Genomic DNA, 15,511 nt, shown 5'->3' on the forward strand with positions numbered 1-15,511 from the left:
CCAGTTCTAGTAGATGCAAATTTGAAGGCCTCAAGTTTGTCTTGGGCCAGGCTTGGAATTTCTTTGGCAATACAGCTCCCTTAAAAAGTTAGTAGGCTTTGACATTATGCATCCAAAAATTTGCAAACCCTGTAACCATAGTAGTTTATCTGGTCAAAGTCTGATTTGGATCTTTTCATTCTCTTAACAACAAGCTTCTGTTCATCCATGTTGCTGTGAATCATAGTATTTCATTCCTTTTTATGGCAGAGTGCTATTCCATTATGTAAATGTACCACATTTTCCTTATCCAGTCTTCCAATGGTGGACATTTATGTTGGTTCCAACTCTCAGCTATTGTAAATAGAGCTGCAATAAACATGGGAGTGAAGATATCCCCTAGACATGATGATTCCCATTCCTTTGGTTATATACCCAGCAGCGGGATTGCTGGATTATAAGACAGTTCTATCTGTAGTTGTTTGAGGAAACTCCATACTATGCTCCATAATGGCTGCACCTATTTACAGTCCTACCAGCAGTGTAATAGGGGCCCCCTTTCTTCTCATCCTTGTCAGTATTTTTTATTCTCTGTCTTTTTGATAATAGCCATTCTAACTGGGGTGAGATGATTTCTCAATGTGGTTTTGACTTACATTTCTCTGATGCTGAGTGATGTTGAGCATTTTTTTATGTGTCTGTAAGTCATTTGTATAACTTCCTTCGAAAGATACTCAGCTCCTTTGCCCATTTTTAAAATCAGGTTGTCTTTTTACTGTTAAGCTGTTTGAGTTCCCCATATATTCTGGATATTAATCCTTTATTGGATGCATAGTTTGCAAATATTTTCTCCCACTCTGTAGGTTGTCTTTTGGCTCTGTTAATTGTTTCTTTTGTTGTGCAGAAGCTTTTTAGTTTGATATAATCCCATTTGTTTACTTTTCCATTTGTTGCCTGTCCTTTAGGGGTCATATATGTGAAGTATTGCCCACTACCTGAAGTGTTTCCCCAATGTTTTCTTTTAGGAGTATTATAGTTTCAGTATTATATTTAAGTCTTTAATCTGTTTTGAGTTGAATTTGATATATGGTAAGAAGTACGGGTCTAGTTTCATTCTTCTACATATGGATTCCAGTTTTCTCAGCACCATTTACTGAAGAGGTGGTCTTTTCGCCAATGTATGTTCTTGGTGCCTTTGTCAAAGATCAGTTGGCTATAAGAATATGGTTTGATTTCTTGGTTCACTTGTCTATTCCATCAGTCCGAGTGTCTGTTTTTATGCCAGTACCATGCTGTTTTTGTTACTATAGCTTTGTAGTATAATTTGAAGTCAGATAGTGTTATGTCTATGGCTTAATTTATTTATTTATTTTTGCTCAGGATTGCTTTGCCTAGTCGGGGTCTTTTTTCGCTCCACGTGAATGTTAGGAATTTTTTTACTATTTCTGTGAAGAATATCATTGGTATTTTGATGGAGTTTGCATCAAATCTGTAGATCACTTTGGGTAGTGTGGGCATTTTCACAATGTTCATTATTCCAATACAAGAGCATAGAATGTCTTTCCATCCTTTTTGTCCTCTTTAATTTCTTTCAACAGTGATTTGCAGTTCTCTTTGTAATCTTTCACCTCCTTGGTTAAATAGATTCCTAAGTTCTTTATTTTTTTGGTGACTATGGGCTAGCTCTCTTGATTTGTTTCTCTGATAGTTCATAGTTCAGTATAAAAATGCTACTGATTTTTGTGTATTGATTTTGTATCTTGCAACTTTACTGAAATTATTTTTCAATTCTAAGAGGTTTTCTGTTTGTTTGTTTGTTTGTTTGTTTGTAGAGTCTTCAAGCTTTTCTATATACAGGATCATGTCATCTGCAAACAGGGAAAATTGAACTTCATTTTTTCCAATCTGGATTACCTTTAATTTTTTCTTTTGCTTGATTGTTCTGGCTAGTACTTCCAATACTATGTTAAATAGTAGTGGTGAGAGTAGGCATCCTTGTCTTGTTTATAACTGCATAAAAAAGATCATCAACTTCCTAATCCAGGAGGGAGGGATTTTTTCACTGACCTCCTTCTACCTTGACTCAGCTCTACACACTTGGTACAAAATTTTGCATCAGCAATAACTTCAAAAAATAGAAAACCCAGGTCAGGCTATCTTAAATAAGAAAAAAAAATGGATCATATTACTTGAAGTTGAGAGCAAGGGACTGGTTTCTCAAAGCTCCCATGATATCTTGGCTAGACTGAGGCAATACCTTGATACCTTGTCTCTGTGCTTCTGAGTGTGTCTCCTATGTTACTTTTTCATGTAGAAGTCACAGTGATGAAAATTAAAATCAGATTATATTGCTCTCCTAATCAAAAGATTCCAATAGCTTCTCAGCACAACAATAATAAAATCCTTAATCCTTCTCATAGTCTCTGGGACTCTATGTAATTCTAGATCTCTCTGGCCCTATCTCCTGTTGTTCTCTAACTCACTCTAATCCATCCATACTAATCCATTTTGATGTTCCTTCAATGTGACAAGCTTGTTCCTAACTTAGGACCCTGATATTTGCTACTGCTTATTCCCAGAATGCTCCCACATGGAGCCACACAGGCATCACTTACTGAATTAGTAAGCATTCTCCAGAGAAACAGAACCAATAAGATGTGTATTTATATAGAAAGAGATTTGTGTATTATAAGGAATTGAGTCATATGATTATGGAGGCTGGCAAGTCTAAAATCTGCAGCGATGCCAGCAGCCTAGAGACCAAGGAGAGCTGATGGTACAGATGAAGTCTGAAGGTTGTCTGATAGGGAATTCCCTTTTTGTTCTATTCATGCCTTCAACTGATTGGATGAGGTCCACCCACATTATAGAAGGCAATCTTCTTTACTCAAACTTCATCCATTTGAAAGTTAATCCCATCCCCAAATGCCTTCCATGTTGACACATATATTCACAATCACACTCGCATACTTTTTCAGATCTATGTTCATTCATCGCCTTCTCAGAGAGAAATTTCTCAATGTCCTTACTGAAAAAGTCTATCTATTCTTGTCTCAATCCAATTAACCACACTTTTCTTTATAGCTTTTATCAATATCTAAAATTATATTACATACTTATTTTTTGTATGCTAGTTATCTGTTTTCATTCTGTGAATATCAATATTATTCTTGTCTACCACCATCTCTACAGGATACAAATAATAGTTCCTTTATAGTAGGTGCTTAACAGACTTGAGAGAAATTTTTATATTCACCTGAGAGACAAATGCAAACTCTTTCTTACCCAGAAGGGGAAGACATACGTAGAAATAATAGCAAGCCTTTTCTAAATTATATCAGTTATACTGTATATTTGTCCACTGTGTCTCACTCATTTCTGCACTAAAATGTTGGGAATGGGACTCTACAATGTACTTTCCTTAGCTTTTCTTGCCAGCTAACTTCTGCTAGGATTCTTCAAAGAGAAGACGCTAGTGGAGGGATCAGACAGTTGGAGGAGCAGAGAAGCTGGTTTTTTCTCTTGATCTTCTTCTAGCAGTATTTTTGAGTGACTTTATCCTTTTCGTCCATCAGCAATCCACCTTCGGCTTCAAGAGCCCCTCTTCCATTGTTCCAGTAAAGGCTGCACACCCTGTTTTTCATGGTTTCAGTAAAGGCAATGTTTTAACCAGTGGATGTAATTCTTCAATGAAATGGAAGTTGAGTCTGCCACTTGTCCATTCTGGGCTCCTTGCTTCACTGACCAACAGAAAAGTAGGTGTTATCATGATTTCTGGGGTTATTAATCCTGATTACCAAGGAGAAGTTGGGTTACTATTCTATAGTGAAGGCAGGGGGAATTATGTCTGGAACCAAGGAAGTTTCCTGAAGTGCTTTAATGTTCAAAGGGAAAAATTAATGGAAGCCTAGACAACCAAAAGAGACAGTTTCACTAAGGACTCAGACCTTCAGGAACAGAGATTTGGCTCACCCGCATCAAGTAGGGACTATATTAACTGAGATTGTGGCTGGGGGCAAAGTAAACATGGAATGTTTACCATCCAGTAGATAAATGAAGTTACTCATATGTGAGGACTAAAGCATAGCACTTTTGAAATATATATTTGCACATGTTAACCAATTTCCTTTCATTGCCTCTTTTAATAAGAGAAATAATGGCAGTGGCTACTGTAACAATTTAACCTTTAGGAAACAGACTATCCAGGAGGACTTGTGACTGAATAAAAACTCATAGATGGATATGTAAGTGATCATATTTTGTTTCCTACTTTTGGGGAGAGTGTGAGAGTATCTTTCATTATGCAAAGGGTAATTGCATCTAGATATGACAAAACATCATGTCTTGTCATTTTCTTTGTATTAAAATTTAAGTGCAGGTGGCAGGGTGATATGGATGCTGAGTAGCTAAAGGGTTGAATATGTTGATTATTTGCTTACATTTTCTCATCCTCTTTCCTACCATTCTTTAGTTTTCTCTGTAATTCTATGGTTGAGGAGGCTATTTATTAAAATTTCCAGGCTTTATTCCCAGCTAGTTTCTTAAGTTATATCCACAGGAGACACTGGGGGAAGATCAGAAGGTAGGAAGAAGGAAAAGACTATTATTATATCTTTCTCTTTCTGGAAGCACTTCTGGATATAGATGCATCACTCTAAGGATCGTGGTTTCAGCAATAGTACCCAGTTTTCATGATTTCAGCAATGACTCATGTGGCCCCTCCTCAGTAAAACCCTGAGCAACCCAACCTTAGCTCCAGTAAGACCACCTTCCCCTGTTGGCCTCTACTCTGGCACTAGTAGATGCTTCCTTAGGTTGCTAAGCTTTGGTTTACTTAATTTTCTCTCTTTAACTCTCCCAACCTTTCCAGTACCTGTACAACCAATTCCCTATATTAAATACTTCTTGTTTGAACTGTCTTTAGCAGTTTATTTTTTCCTACCTTGACCTGGATTGGCAAAATCATAAAATAGCTTGCTTTACACCCATATGTAATTAAGATCCAAAGAGAAGCAGACATTTCCTCTATTGTCTCTCTTTAATGTTATTTCTCAGAAACCATCAAAAACTATACTTTGTCTCATATGCCCAAATTCTATCATATGTCAATTCTTATATCAAACCCTGTATCCAGGAATGAAATATGACAATGAGCAGAAGCCTGAATTTCTGAACCAGTGTCTGTGACAAGGTACATGGCATTTCCTTTAGACAAGGACTAGTCTTGGAGCCAGAGGCAAGGTTAACCTCAGCCTAAAGCACATGGGTTCCATGGTGAGGAGGTGTATAACTGTTAGAATGGGATTAGATAGAAATGCAAGCTGGATAAATGATAAACAGTGTGCTTTGTAAGCTCTCAGTACATTATACTGTATTTATCTCTTTAGTGGTCAGTTTGCTTCATTAAATTATGATATTATTGGTGGCATAAACTGTGTCTTCTATCTAAGTAATCAGCATTAAGAATTGTGACTATCACCCAATAGGCAAGTGTGAAAAGTTTGTTGAATGAATCAACATTCCAGAGCTTTTAAATGTTTGTTCTTACCAAGGCTGGGTTTGCTCCTTTAGTAAGAATGTCATAGTACACAATGCAAACAGAAACTTGGAACAATAGTGTTTGAAGAATTGGAGATCTGCTTGTTCAGTGGCTTTTATAATTTTTAATCAAAGCACATTTTTAAACAAAATGGTACAGGAATGTGCATGCTCAAGTGCATAATGTCTATGACATTACCTATGTAGACATAGGTAGTTTAAGTCTTTATTTGTTAGAACATTTGTTGTTTTATTTCTTAAACCCCTAAAGCATCTTTGCAAAGTGTTTTGGTGCATGTGTTACAAGTTAAAAAATAAATGAATCTTTTTCAGCCACCTCTAAGCTGAATTAGTGTTTTGATTCATAGGAAAGAGTCATTTTTCTTCCATCAGTGGGAGAATAGTAAGCACTGGGAAGAGCAGTGTGAACCCTGGAGACAGACCACATGGGTTAGAAAGCCACTTTCACCACCTGCCACCTCTATGACCTGGTACAAGGCTTATACCCAGAGCCTTAAACATAGGGGGTGATTTTCAAGTTGTAGTCAGGGGCAAACCTTAATTAAAACACCCTGTGTTTCAAATTCCTCATCTTAAAAATGTAGATGATATTGGTAATGTCCATGTAAGTTAATATGTGGAAAGCTCTTAACACAGTCACTAACACCAGTAGATATTCTGTAGGTGATATCTATTTTTATTACGCATGATCAAATCATATTTGCTAAGTGGGAGAGGGAATACTATAAATTGTAAGTCAGGAAATTTTGTCCCAACTATTTCTCACTATGGTAATCAGGACTGTTTACAAAATATGTCAGGTTCCTTGCCTTACAGTGGTTATGTGAGCTATATGACTAGTTTGGATCCAATACACAAGTCACTCCTGGGCCAGGCCAATTAACTGCTTTCTTTTCCTTTATAATGATGATGAATTAAATTCCAGATAGTTGCCGCTCAGTTAGCATGGGTCTCAGAAAGAGAATCACGTAGAACAGAGCTATCATGTAACCCTCTGAGATATGAGGGTTATTTGTCACCTCAGCATAACCTAGTCCTTATGGTTCTTATAGCAACTGACTAGTTCCATGATTATGGGAGAAAAACTATATTAAGTCTCAGTTTCCCTGTCTCCAAAATACGGAGGCTGCATGGGAAAGGATTATCACTAAAGTCCCTTTGAGTTCTAAAATTTTATATTCTTTGATAAGAATAAAAACAGTAGTGAGCATCAGACATTTTTTTCAATCAAGGAAAATTGGAAATATGCTCATTAATATGCTGTGAGAATCAAAGAACTTTAAAGTGGACACTAAGCTCAGCTTTTCCAAAAGCATGTTCCTTAGAACTCTAGTCACAAGAGATGCTTTGTGAGAGAGGATTCCTTTACCAAATGAGGATGGGAAATACTATATATGATATATTCTCTTAAATAACCTTCAAGCTTTTTATCATTTTCTATGTATTCATGAAAGAAACCTTTAAAATGCATTTCAACCAACACTTGCCAATAAAATTTTATTGTGGAAATCACTTTTAAAATAACTTAATGATGATTTCAGCAGCTGTAATTTTTTTTTTTTTTTTTCAGTATGCTTCCCCATGCTCTTCCTCAAAGTCTTTTTGGAAATTGCCCCTCCTTCTGCATGTGGTCACAGAAGTGGTATACGAACCAGAGTCCGCCATTCCTTTGGTCTAATTTGTTCAGATATGAGCACAAGGCCCCATCAAGTCCAGTCAGAGAGTTAGCCATAATTATTATTTTTGATGATCCCCGGATCTAGCTGAGCTTCATCTACACACATCTTAGCCTTCCCAGATTGGTGAGCCAAAATTTCCCTTTTGCTCAAACTAATTTAAGTTGGAGTGCAGTCATCTTCTGTTGAAGAATTCAGACTGGAACTATTCCTTCTAAGAGCAAAGTTCAGAAAAAGGTGCCCCAGGGTGACAATTTAATAGTCCCGCTATACCTTTCTTTTAAAGGTATTACTATTAGGAAACCACATTTTTTTTTTAAAGATGACCAGTAAGGGGATCTTAACCCTTGACTTGGTGTTGTCATCACCACGCTCAGCCAGTGAGCCAACCGGCCATCCCTCTATGGGATCCGAACCCGGGGCCTTGGTGTTATCAGCACCACACACTCCCGAGTGAGCCACGGGATGGCCCGGGAGTGACACATTTAATAGGAGAAGACATATTCACAGTCTAATTTTTTTAAAAAAAGATTATTTAGAGATAAAAGATGATAGAAACATATCCAAAGTTATCAAAAGACACTGAGAAATAACATTACTTTTAATGCTTGATTCATTTACTCATTCATATTAGAAATACTAATTAAAGAAAATGTACATGTATTTATGGACAATGTGTGCTAAACTTGACAAGTATTATCGTATTTAGAACTCACAAGAAAGTCACAAGATAGTTAAAAATTGCTCCATTGTACAGGCAGGGAATCTAAATCTCATAGACTTTAAAAATATTGTCTAATATTGCAAGCTAGGATGTGGTAAAGCTTGGGCTAAAAGGCACTTTTAGGTACCTTCCAATGAAGTTGCTCCCCTTTATTTTTTGAAGATAAAGTAATTGACATAGAATTACATATGTGTTAGCTTTCTGTTGCCGATATAACAAATTATCACAAATCTAGCAGCTTAAAACAACACAAACGTATCATCTCAACAGTTCTGTAGTTCAGAAGTCTAATGGGCTAGACTTAGAGTCTCACAATGCCAATATCAAAATGTTGACAGGTCCTAACTGGAAGCTCGGGGCAGTAATTCATTACAATTCATTTCTGGGCTTCTCCAGGTTGTTGGCAGAATTCTTCTGCTTGTGGTTGTAGCACTGAGGTCCCTGTTATTGCTGGATGCTGTCCAGGAGTTATTCTGTTTCTACAGGCTACTCTCATTCCCCGGCTTGTGGCCTCCTTCAAAGCCAGAAAAGTCAATCAAATTACTCTCATGATTTGAATCTCTCTGACTCCTTTTCCATCTGCCTCTTCCCTCTGATGTATCTCTTTTGACTCTGGCCAGAGAAAGTTTCTTCATTTCTAACAGCAAATGGGATTAGATTGAGCCCATCTGGATAATCCAGGATAATCTCTCCTTCTCAAATTCTGTAACCTTAATCTTATCTGCAAAGTTCCTTTTGCCATGTAACATGACATATTCACAGGTTCCAGGGACTGGGACACAGAAATGTTGTGAGGTCCATTATCCTGCCTACCACATTCTACCTATATAACGTTGCAGTTGAAAGGTTTCAACACAAAAAAGAAAATTTATATGTGTGGCTCCTAAAACATCAATTATGTTTACATGCAAACATAAGAATGGTATATACATATACATACCATTAAATGCAATTACTTAGGGGTACAGGTGATATGTATGCCTGGGATAAAGAGAGTTAGAGTTGATAGAACTCTGGTAGAAACTACTGGTAGAAAACAATAATTCAAAAACAAATTATTCTCATTTTTTTTAATAGCGAAAGGAGTACATAAAAGTGAGGGTTTCATTGGCTATTTATTTTTTAGATGAGAAGAAACCTGCTGTTAAATTTGTGAGAATAAGCTGGACTAGGTAAGGAAAAATCCTGGGATACAACTGATATAGTGACAAGGTCTGACATATTTAGATGATCCTTCAAAGATAAGATTGCTATACAGCTTTATTCATAATTGCCAAAATTTTGGAAACAACCAAAATGTCCTTCCATAGGTGAATGGACATCCACATAATGAAATAATATTGAGCTAACAATAAAAGAGCTATGAAGCCAGGAAAATACATGGGGGAATCTTACATGCATATTACCACATGCAAGAAGCCAATCTGAAAAGGCTACATATGTACAATTCCAACTACATGACATTCCAAAAAAGGAAAAAATAATGGAGACCGTAAAAAGACCAGTGGTTGCCAGTGCTGGAGGCAGGGGAGTGAGGGTGGGGAAGCGATGAACAGACAGAGCACAGAAGATTTTTAGGGCAGTGAAACTATTCTATATGATACCACAGTGGTGGATAAATGGCATTATACTTTTTTCAGAACCCACAGAATATATAAGACCAAGAATGACCCTAATGTAAATCATGGACTTTGGTGATAATGATGTGTCCATGTAGGTTCATCAGTTGTAACAAATGTACTATTGTGGTGTGGGAGGTTGATAGTGGGAAAGGTTGTGTGTGTTGGAAAGGAGGCAGGGGTATATGGGAACTCTGTATTTCCCACTCAGCTTTGCTGTGAAATTAAAACTGCTCTAAAAAGTAAGGTCTATTTAAAAAAATTGCTCAGGAGGACTTAAGAGAAATTTCTGGAGCTGACAGAAGGGTCCCAATGTGTAGAGATCTGACATTTAAATGTATAAGCACTAGGGATAATTTTACTTAAGATTGCCAGTATTGGCTTGGAATCTCTTCTAAAAATTTATACATCATATTATTGCCAGCTAAATTGTGTTTCAATTACATACATTTTTTTTTCTTCATTTGAACACAGTACTGTACATTTAGCAACACTATTTGTGTTTGTTATTTATGTTGGCATAAGTCTTTAATATGAGTGAGAGAAGGGAAATACTGCTTGTTTTTCTGAGGACTGTATATGTTTCTGTCATTGAAATGAAGGACAACACTTAAATCAAGAAAATCAAAAACAGCGAGATTCACAAGCAGTCTCAAAACAAAAGAAATAAAGGTAAAAAATTATCCCCTTGGCTTAGAATGAGGACAAACAAAATTGTATCTTTTTAGTATCAAATGATAGGCATTATTTACACAAGTATTTTAGACTTATCAGAGAGGAATAAACACAATTAAAGTAATACTCACTTTGGATTTTCCATAGTATAGGCAGGAGAGAGGGTTCTCCTTTATTCAAAACATTAAAGTAAATATCTTGGAGGCAGAGAAAATCTCAGCAGCCATTTGCCTGCTGGCAACTTAAATGCTTTGCCTGATTAATTTCTTATCTCTGTCTTATTGACAGACAACACATTGATAGATTTTGAAAGAGTGAAGGAGGCCACAGGTCTGAGAAATCAGAGATGTCTTTTATGCTGTTATCTTTTGTTAACTCTAATTCAAAGCAATTACATGGACAGAAAGCTCACAAATATTTTACAAATGACATTTAAATGTCTCTCAATAATATCTCATAGTTTTGAAAGTCACAACAAAAGTAAGGGAAACCTTATTTTGACAAGATAATGCTTGGTTTACATGTTTTTTTTTTTTTTTCTTGTTTGCTGCCAATTAAGACATAGAATTGTAAATATTAGCCTAATTAAAACAATGCAAAAAACTATCAATGAGTGCTCTGAACTTCAAAGAGATGAACTTGTCTGATTGCTCTTTGGCTTGTATTTTTTAGTTTATCCCCTCCAGCTTGACAGAGAATGAAAAATCACAGTAATAAGAAAAAAAGTCAATCCTTGAGTGAATTCTACCTCATTTAACTGGGACTACTTTATCCTTTCCACATTCTTGGACCATTTAAAATCAGAAGTGTCCTCTGCCTCCAGGCAGATACTGTGTAGTCATAGTATGGAATATCTGTCTTTGTGGAAGCACTTCGTTGGTTAAACTACCGCCATCTTACCTGCCACTTTAGGGTCATGCAATACCTCTCTAAATCTTTCCTATTCTTTCTTCAAAATTTAGAAAAAGGCCTACTTCTTTCCTACCTACTTCAGTGCACGGTATGATTTTTATTTTTCCACTCTGTTCATATCTCTTGGCAGAAGTCATTTGGCGCTTGGCACTTACTTCTTGAAGCAAATCCTGGATCTTTAGTGCGTTTCTCCTGCTTGTATAGGCAGAGCCTGAGGAAAACTCTTGGTGGGAGGAGCACGCGGTGTCACTGTCCGTGGTCCTGAAACATCACTGTTGGCTAAGGAGATTTTTCTTAAGCCACTATCTGGTGACACCTGTCCACTTTTTTCCCCAGGAATTTTTATGTTGGTAAAGTGATGGAGACAAGGAAAAAGGAAGCCAAGAAGATTTGGGAGAGAAGTCTGGAGGAATGGGCTGAGGTAGTGCTCTCAGGTCCATTGCCAGGAGAGAATAAAAGACATTTGATTTTGACAATTTTCAAACAGTAACTTAGGAACGGGGTGGGGGAAGGGGTGACGACGGAAAAACAGCTGACACAGTCGATGATAAAAGAGAGTAAAACCATACGTGCACCAAGTGATAGAGAGCCGTCTGACTGTCGGCATGAACTAACGCATTGATGCCAGTGGGTGAGCACACCAGACAGCATGTTGTGCACGCAGCATCAGCTGTCTCATGCCAAAGGTTTCCTTTGTCTTTATTTTGCTCTCTTGATTTAAAAACAAAACAAAACAAAAATTGTCATCTGACACTGTGGCAGGACAAAGATAACTGTAACTTATGTTTCACATTTGATGTAGCTGTGCACCTTTCTCGCTTCTGGCACTCTGTAACATTTACGTTCCATCACCGGCACGCTGGTGGCTGGCAAGGCATATACTCTGTCCTAGCTATGTAAATTCCCTCACTGGAGTATTCCTTCAGCAAGGACAAACACCGGGTTTTAACATTTTTGGATATCTCAAAATGCCTAAGTAGAGTGCCTGGTACAAACTAGGGGTTCAGTAATATTCTTTGAATCAATAAAAGAATCATAATGCCTTCCACAGAGACAGCATTCAACAAAGCCTTGTTAAATGAACAAATACTGTTTGTTTTAACACTTCCATCCGCTTCTAGGTTCTTTTAAAGTCCAATCCTCTTCTCGGGGCTTTAGGTACCAACAAACCTCCCTTCCGTGTCAGTCACTACCTTCGCTGCACTTAGGCCCTGCCCTCCTCCTGCCACGTGTCCGACCCCTGTGGGGCTGACACTTCTTTCCTACTCTTCGACCCCCCCAATCTCTCTGTCCTCTCTCCTGACTGCTCCCGCACCTGGTCCCCCTCTGCTGGCCTCCCGGTTCCCGGAGATTCAGCTCCGGGTCCCCGCCCTCAGGGTAACGCGGTTGTCATGGACACGGCACCTGCGCCCTACGCCGGGGCCCCTTCGTCGTCGTCCCCTCCCCCCACCTGGGGCGCGAGCCGGCCACGCCTCCCTAGCTCCGCCCCGCCCCGCCCTCTCGGGCGCTCCCCAGGCCGCGTGCGCGCCCCCCTCCCCCGTGCCTTCCCCAGCCCCGCGGGGCCGCGGGAGCCGCGGGACCGCGCGTGCGAGCAAGCGGCCGCGCCTGCGCACTGGTCTCCTCCCCTAGCGGCGATCCGGGCCGCTGCCGCTCGCGCTTGGGCAGGACGCGGGGCGGGCGGGGGGAGGGGGGAGCGGCTTCGCTTCCAGCCCCGAGTGAGGCGGAGACCCGGGCGGGCGGGCGGAGCAGGCGGCACCGCACCTCGGCCAGAGGCGGCTGCAGCAGCTGCTGCCCTCGTCCCCTCCGCCGCCTCTCGGTCCCTCCTGTGATTACCGCTCCAGCTGCTGGGAACGGGCTTGAAAGAGCAGGAGGCGAGAAACTCCCACCGACCCACAGAGGTGAGTCCCGGGCAGAGCATCCTCCATCCTTGCCTGCCTCCCTCCCTCCCTGCCTCCCTCCCATCCTCTCCGTCCTCCCCTCCCTCCCCACTCCCCGGCCCTCCCTCCCTCATCCTTCCCAACATCCCTCTCTCCTCTCCCCTCCTTTCTCCCTTCCAGCCTTTCTTTCATCCCTTTCTTCCTCTCTCCCAACCCCACTTCCTTCCCACCCTTTCTTTCTTCCCCGTCTTCCTTTCAGCCGCTCGCCCTAGAGCGCAGCTCTGCATCCCTTTCCTCTTGTCTCCATCTCTTTTTTCCCTCCTTTCTTCACCCCTTTCCCTATGGGAGGGTGGGAGCATCCCTTGCCTGCTACAACTGTCCGGATTCAAGGGCTTCCAGAAAATTGGGCACATATACTGAGAGACACGCTCTTGCACAGCGAATGTCCTGCAGGTCCCTAAATTATTAGGATAAAGGGTCAAGTTGGATAGAGTGGTGGGAACTAGATGGAGAAAAGGATCGAGGAAGAATCTATGGATTTGTGCTGTATTAGGGTGGGGGTGGGGAGGGCTGTCACTTAGACATGTTGCCAACAGCCCCCCACCCTTATTTAGCTTTCTTTTTTCCTCCCGGGAATTAAATATTCCCAGTATGTGCCTCACTAATTTAAAATCCAGCTTTCCCTGCTTTGATTGTCTCCTTGAGAAACCACAGCTAAAGAGAAGAGAGGAAGGGAACGAGAGAGAAAGAGGGGAGGGGAGAAGAAGGGTGGTGGCAGTGGAAGCTTGTATTCTTTTCCCCTAGGCCTCTTCGGATTGACATTTTCAAACCACCCGCCTAATATTTTGCTTGGAATTGAACCTGTGTCCTTGGTCTTGTCACTACATACTTCAAAGGCAGAAAGTCTCTAAACTTTAATGCTTGTGCACCGCAGCATTATTTATGGAATGTGTTGCTGGGCATACACAACTCCAAGGTAGATTGTTTTGAGGAGATAGGAAGTAGAGGGTGGAAGAAATCCACTTTTGTTCGTGGTGGGTTAACTTCTAAAGGAGGAGAATGGTTAGACAGTTTTTGGAAAAATGAGGTTATACTCCACAGGCTTGTAAATATACCATTTTGATAGCATGAGCTGCATGATAGCCTTTAACACATACCCTTACCCCTTGTAGTCCACCTTAAAGGAATCCTGAAGATGCTTGAAGAGAAACACTGTGTGATTCTGTTTATGGTTTACACCAATGGAAAAGTTGAATTAGCTCCAGGACCATGGTTAACAACCTAAAATTTCAGTTGATTTTGCGTCACTTAGCATTTTATGAAAAATATTTTTACTTTTCTTTCTTCAGCTTATGTTTTAACCCGTTACACAAACACACACACACACACACACACACACACACACACACACACACTCATTAGTAGCAATTTGGCAATTCTCCTTTTTCCAAGTATTGCTGCTGAAAAGTTTATTTATACATGGTGGGACAGCCATGCCTCAGAATATTTAGTATATTCATCATCTCAGAAGGGTTCAACGGTGTAAGTATAAATCAAAAATGGATAGTTGAAGCCTATATTTTGTTCTATTTATATTCCCCTTTAAAGAAAAACAAAGCCAGAAATCTTAATATCTGCACAATAGCTGTGTTTTGTGTTTGAGGAGTTTGTGTAGAGGGACCAAAATTAATGGTGGATTCATTGAAGTTGCCAGTAAGAAACTATGCTATGAAACAAATTATTGATTTTTTTCTTTGCACTGAAATTACTACATAGCGGTAGTACAATATGTGCTTTTGCATTTTTATGGGAATGTAAAGTAGGAGGTGAGATGAAGAGAATTACCTTCCTAAGTGATTGAGTGCTCATTTAATGAAGAGCTGATACAGTTAATCATCTGAATCAGTATTGGGGAAGTGTGTAATATTGGGAATGATGGACGACCCCCCCTCCATTTCCCCATGGTAGGAATGCAATTCTGTTAATGGCTTGGCTGACTCTTCAGCTATGTGGCAGAAGCTTGGTTGAATTATCAGTGTTATCAACATCCTGATGCAGAATTGTGGTCAACCCTGTATGTATTTGAATGGTTATATTACTTAATAGTGAACTTACCGATAGGGCTATTTTGGTTGGTGGTGTTCCTTTCCCTGGAATGCCATGAAGCTAGTAAAAGATTTTCATGGTGATTATATATGAGCATAATAAGATAATTTTGTCCTAATTTATTTTCATATGACTTTCTACCAACAACTCTACTACTCTTTCTCTATGGGGCATCACAGTTGTGTCTGTGGAGAGGCAGCCCCTCAGTCAGCCCTGCTCTTTCTTTGTTGCAGTTTTTCTGCACAGAGTGATATGGGTGTATGCCCCAGTTTTTAATACTGTGCTTACTATGGAAAGAAAGGAACATTTTGTTTGTAAACATTAGTTCACTTAGTGAAAACAAAATGTACAAAGTTACTGAAGAACTAGAAAATAAAATAACAT

This window comes from Cynocephalus volans, chromosome 14 (genome assembly GCF_027409185.1).
Source record: "Cynocephalus volans isolate mCynVol1 chromosome 14, mCynVol1.pri, whole genome shotgun sequence".
Taxonomy (NCBI): Eukaryota; Metazoa; Chordata; class Mammalia; order Dermoptera; family Cynocephalidae; genus Cynocephalus; species Cynocephalus volans.